This window comes from Achroia grisella, unplaced genomic scaffold, assembly GCF_030625045.1.
Source record: "Achroia grisella isolate CSIRO2021 unplaced genomic scaffold, CSIRO_AGI_Agris_v1 utg146, whole genome shotgun sequence".
In the NCBI taxonomy this organism is placed as follows: Eukaryota; Metazoa; Arthropoda; class Insecta; order Lepidoptera; family Pyralidae; genus Achroia; species Achroia grisella.
In genome coordinates, this window is record NW_026712636.1 from 4,286,270 (window position 1) to 4,293,164 (window position 6,895).

The following is a 6,895-nucleotide window of genomic DNA, read 5'->3' on the forward strand; positions in this document are numbered from 1 at the left end:
GAACCTTATTCTGTAATATTTAGTTTATAAATACTGTCCATCAATAGAAATTTGTTTGTATTTTCAATTTCTGAATTATTGATCGTAAATTACATGATCCAGTCATTTTCTACTAAATTCCGTACTATAACTTGCTCACTGCCCTCAATTAATGATACACAAACTTATACACACTTATAGTAAATATAATTATATATATACGCAGATGTCTTAAGATGTATTATAATACATATAATATTAAAATTATGTAAGTATTGAGAGTAATTCTAATCATATACGCCAGGTTTCGGACTGCATTGTAGCATAGTTCGAAACTTATTGGGCAAAATTCACGGTTTATAAACACGAATAAAATTAACATAAATAATTAAAATATTGAAATTATGTACAGTTAAAAAAACGATTAAGTTAAATTTAAACGTTCACCTTTTTATATATGTATATTTAAATTTATTTTCAGGACTTGCGGTGTCAAAAGTTAAGCAAAAACGTACTATTTACGTAATGTTCGCGTTAAGTCCTGAAAATAACGCACTAAAAAAGCTAAACTTTTTCAATTTTCACCTCCATCTCTATTTCCTCCCCATTCGTTAGATATTAGATATGTTATAGGAAGTTAATGGCTGCAGATTGTTTATGAATTTTTCTTGTAGAAGGTTTCAGAGGAGTCGCACATAAGCTAGTTCTTAAGCCAAACAATTTCATATCCGACCAAGTTCCTCGTTTCATGTCCAAAAAGCGTGCCTTTATAAAATATTAGCTAATTAATAATTTCATTTCTTAAATAGCTGAAAATCCTTCAAGGATTTCTGCTGTGGTTTTTTTTTAATAAGTCTTAGAATAACTTTTGTTTGATTTATGTTGTAGATCGCAATTTGTAAACTCTGATTAACGAAAAGTGGAAAACGTAGCAGAGATGAAAATATATTGTTACATTTGCTTTTTTTTCTTAATTCATTAATTGCATAAGGAATTGAATTCTCATTATTAATATTAATAAATAACAGGTAAATAAAAGTACATGATAACTTGTATATTTTTGTACTTTTGCCTATTTGGTATCATGATTTTTAGTTCCTATTTAAAACAAGATTATCAGTTGCAATCTTTTGTAGTATTTTAGTGTTTTTTTTTTAATTTTAAATGTATTAAATACTTATAATTAATTCTCATTGTAACAACTCTGTTTCTACCGACGTTTTTCGTCTATACAAAGCTGAATATTAAATTTCTCGGATTTTACAATAAATTCTGAAATTGTTTTTGAAACAGATTGCAATTGATATTTTAGTGATTTTTTAATATTAATATCTATTAGATAGTCATATTTGTGAACCATATAAAATACCCTGGGCAAACTGAGCAACAGAGGGTAGATAGTAAATAAAGTTAGACAAAATTTTTGCGCAGACATATACCTTCAAACTTCTTAGTTTGTTCTTAGTATTGAAATAGAAATAAATAAAACTATAAAATTTAAAAAAATAACTATATACATTACTATTGGGTAATATCACGTGTTTTTTTTTTTTAATTAATGAAAATAATGACCGCGCATTTTACATAGTATACAATCTCAATATGTTTCAAATCGGAATCTATTGCAACTGAAATCATATTGTAATCGCGTTACGTAGTAAGGCCCCTGATTTCAGTAACCTTTCGTTAGTCAGAGCATGTAGATTTATAAGCAGTTGCTGTATATGATTCTAAATTTCAGGTAATTTAAAATTCCTACGAATATTTTTCTGTCGAATACGCATCGTTTATTATTTTCATTATGAATTTATGTTTTTCCTTTAGAGTGAGTAGATTATATCATCAATTAAGTCATTTGTAAATAAGTCCTCGTTTATAAGCCCCTGTATTGATGGAATTTATTTTGTTGCGAGAATTCCTAAAGTCTCTTTCTTTTCCGATACAATTGTTACTTCAGTAAGCAACGTTCTTACATTAAAATTTGTGTAAAGGTATGAACGGAAAGAAAATATTTAGGTAGTAAAAATGAATAAAAAAACAGGGATAAGTATAAAGTTTGTTACTTTATCCTACAGGGAAATATGTACTGCAATTTTCAGGCGTTTTTTTAGCTACATATGTAGAAGGACAGCGCGAAAAGAGTATGCTTGAAATTTGCAATGCATGTTTAACCTTAATGATTTAATAAAATTCGGCTCGTTTTAAAATTAGGTCTTTGGCTTATTGTAAGAAAATATCGCTCGTTTAATACAATACTTCTTTAACACAAGAATTATAAATTAAGGAATATAACTCTTAAGTTTGAACTTCAAAGTCGATTTTCAAAAATTTGTAATTTTGGAGTTATGCAGTTGTTATTATGCGGGCGGTTTGTGTAGTGAAAAATGTGATTATTTTTAAGTTGTTGTTTTCATTTTCATTTGAGGGTTAAGTTTGTCATTTTGTTAGTAAGTTAGTGTTAAGTTGCCACTAAGTAAGTGGCAATTTGTGATGCTTTGTTTGTGGTATTTAGTTTTATTATTATGAAATAATGAACTACATAATGTAATGTATGTTTTTTGTTAGTTGTAAAATTGCCACGGAGTAACAATTAACAACCAGTTCTAATTATAAACCATACATACATACATGCAGATCATATTTTAATTATTTATATTAATATTAACTATTTGCAAAGTAACGAACAATTTATATCTTTAATATATACTAATTGAGCCCGCAACGTTTGTAATGAAGCTGCAATGTATTAGTCAAAACTGCATCAAATTCGGTTTATTCGTGTTGTATATTGAGCCCGAAACATTTGTAATCAAGCTTACCACAATACATTAGTGAAAATTGCATCAAATTCAATTGTCGTTTCTGAGAAGAGCTCGCACAAACAGACATAAATTCTAACTGTCAATGTTTTAGATTCTATTATGTCCCCCAATAATAATTTTACTCATATATCTTCCGTGTATAGACGACAATCAAACACATTTTTATTATATATATATATATATGTAAATTTTATTTAGGATTCCTTAATGCAAATGATTTATATTGAAATATGGTTGAGATATTTAGTATAATTTATTTTTTCTTTCATGGTTTGGTTGAGAACTTACTAGTTCCGGATAGCTAAGAAATGCGGGTTCACATCCCATCCCAAAGCTGTTAAAAAGTTAAAATTGTTACCTTTCTACTTGGCAAATAGTATAATATTAATGTAAACCATTTAAATGTGAAATGTAAGTAATGTTTTGATGTGTAACATCTTTCTGCACAGAATCTGAGATTTCATAAAAAGAGACGAAATTACTACGACCTGAGTCGAGGTCCGAACCCCCACCGGTGCCCTTAAACTAAAGTCGCATCCGCTAGGCAGGAGTTGGCCTTCAGTCACTCGATAAGTCCTGCCCTCAAACTAAAGTCGTATCCGCTAGGCGGGAGTTATCCTTCAGCGGCTCCATAAGTCCTTCCGCGAGATTGGAGTGCCATCTGCATTCGCCCCCTATCGTCCGGCGAAGCTGTAAAGGCCAGTTGCGGCCAACAGCATTAGAGTAGTCCGAAAAAAAAATGTAATCGGAGAGAAAGAGAGAGGAGGATATTCTTACTTCGGAATATACACAGTTCTAGTACTATCCTTGGGTTTCATTTACCTATAGGGTCTAAGATCTAGTACAGTTCAGGTCATTAGCACTAAATACGTTGCGTACTTTAAAAGATCTAACAAACAGACAGCGAAAGCAACTTTATTTTATACTATCTAAAAATGTATTATTATATTATACGACCACGGACCGGAAGACGCAGCGTGGGAAGGCCTCCCGCAAGGTGGACCGACGATCTGGTCAAGATCGCTGGAAGGCATTGGATGCGAGCAGCGCAGGACCGATCGTCGTGGAGATCTTTGGGGGAGGCCTATGTCCAGCAGTGGACGTCTTCCGGGCTGCGATGATGAAAAATGTATTTAATATTTATATGACAATTGTAAATTAAAAGCGCGCGTTGTTTGATCTGACCAATGCGCGCATTGGTAGTCAGATGGTACCAACACAATTTTTTATTGCATAAGAAACAAACTAGCTCACTACTTACCTGATAGTAAGTGATTCCAGCGTCTATATTTCCTCCCTCTTACAACATTGGGTCTTTCAAGTCAACAGTGAAAAGGCACTATTTGAGCTCACGTGTAACAACTTAGACCACATCATCACTAAACGCGAACAAATTAATAAAAAAATTATTACCGCCTCCTCACACCTCAAACACCATCGGAATTGCAAGTGCCTTTTAAGAAGGAATAAACACTTTTCTTGAAGGTTTCAATATCGTATCAGTTCGGAAATTGCTGGAAGATGATTCTAGAATGTGATTGAACGTGCCAAAAGGATTTTGGGAAGACCACCATTCATTCAGATGACCAGGATGGTATTTTAGTTTCTCCCAAGTGAAATAGTAAAATTCAGCAGCTGGAATTAATCCGAACAATTCCTCAGAACATTCCACATGATATATGCGGTAGAATATGCACGGAGATGCAATGTCTCGTCGCATTTTCTGAGAGATGTTACACATCACATAAAACTACTATAAGATTTGCTCATTTTTTGTAACTCACATTCAGTAACAATGAATAAAGAATTTAAAATGAAATTAATATTCTACTTACTTTAAAATGTTTAATAAAAGTGCTTTCGATTTTGAACAGTGTCGTTCTCATGATAGAAATGAAATTTATTTGACGATTATTTTATAAGTCAATCATTTTTTCATTATGTACAAAAGATTGTGATCTTTTGTACGTTTTGATAGGTTTCATATATTACAATAGAATAAAAATTAGTGTTTACAAATAGATTTTTCAATGCAAATGTTTTTAATATGAAATAGAGTATATTAATTATGTGAATATAAAAGGTACATTCTTAAATAAAATATTAAAATTAAAAGAAAGTATATAGCAGAGGTTAAACGTATTTACCCTTATTCATAAAAACTTCCTTACAATGCTAATAAATTGTTTTGTCTCTTTTTTACGAGCGATTTTCTTTATTTGTTAGAGCGGGATGGTAGTGGTTTTGTAGGTTTGTTTTTATGTGCAAGGGATTGTGTATAATAAATTAAATATACATAATATGTAAAAATTTAATGTCAATTTAGTTATATGTAAGCGTATATGCATTATACAATTTTGCACCCGATTTGTTGGGTTGATTGGTATCTTGAATTCGCACACACATAAAAGTTGACACAATTTGTCAAATGCTAATATATCAGATACTGATAGATCGGCCCTACAGATCGGGTGATAAATAGTGTCGTGTGTAGTACGCTTACATAGTACGATTAACCTGACTGTTGTAAATGTTCAAATATGTGTGAATGTACCTTAATATTCTCGAACGACTTTCAAATAAAAAAAAATTAATTAAAAGTTTTACAGTTTTACACTTCACTGTTACACAATGAAAGTAAATATAACCATATAACCAAACGTGTATGAGGTAGAAGAGCATGTTTATATATATATATATATACTTAAAAATAAAAATATATATATGCTCACAGAAACACAAATACAAACAGTAGTTTATAGTTCCATATAAAGTTTTAAATATACATTTAGCGTAATATATGTGCACATTTAAAATAATGAAACAGATTTAATATTATGAGAGTTAATTTTTAGTTCGCCAATTGGCACCACTAGCGAGTATAACTCGCTATCACCAATTATTTGCTATTATATTTTGATTCTTATTAAAATAGATTCATATATTTTATCGATTATTTGCATGTCAAACAGTAAACAGCAATAGATTTGATTTACTATCGAGAAACATATAATAATCAACTTATTTTTGATTCTTATTAAAATAGATTCAAATATTTTATCGATAATTTGTATTTCAAACAGTAACAGCAATAGATTTGATTTACTATCGAGAAACATATAATAATCAACTTATTTTTTATTCTTATTAAAATAGATTCAAATATTTTATCGATTATTTGCATGTCAAACAGTAACAGCAATAGATTTGATTTACTATCGAGAAACATATAATAATCAACTTATGAAATAAAATATCATACATATTGTTAGTATGAACATATACACCACTACTCCCGTCGACTATATGGTGCTAACGCGATATAATTATCCCCTTCGATCGATCCCCCGTCCAATTCAAACGGGGATCGAAATTACGACGGCCTGAGCCGAAGTTCGAACCCCTAGCGGTGCCCTCAGACTAAAGTCGTATCCGTCAGGCGGGAGTTGGCCTTCAGCCGCTCTATAAGTCCTTCTGCAAGTTTGGAGTTCCATCTGCACTCGCCTTCTACTGTCCGGTGAAGCATTAAAGGCCAGCTGCGGCCATCAGCATTAGGCTCCTCAACCTTTAGTTTGGAGTGCCATCTGCACTCACCCCCTATCGTCCGGTGAAGCTGTAACCCAGCTGCTACGAACAGCATTGGAGTAGTCCAAAAAAGCTATATTCTAAACAAATATTGAAATCGTTCGAGGATGCACAACACTCTCCTGTTTGAAGTGATCGCTTGGCGCGCTGTACATAATATACTCTTAGACATGTTCGAAGATTGTCAATAAAGCACGTTTGTGGCACTTATACCTATATTGTTTTATTTTAAAAGAACAGAGATATCACTCGAGGATTCACAACAACTCCCTCTCATCCTTTCCGAGATTTGAGTGGTCGCTTGGCACGGTGTACAATAGATATGTTCGAGTATTCCCAATAAAATATATCTGTGGTACAATTTTTATCTTGTTGGTGCGGTGGTATCACCTCGCCATTGTTTATATATGATGAGGTGTCGCTATCGGAGTGACCGACATAGCCCGAAAAATTGCGAAACTGAAGTGGAAATGGACAGAGCACATAGTAAGACAGAAGGCCGTTGGGGC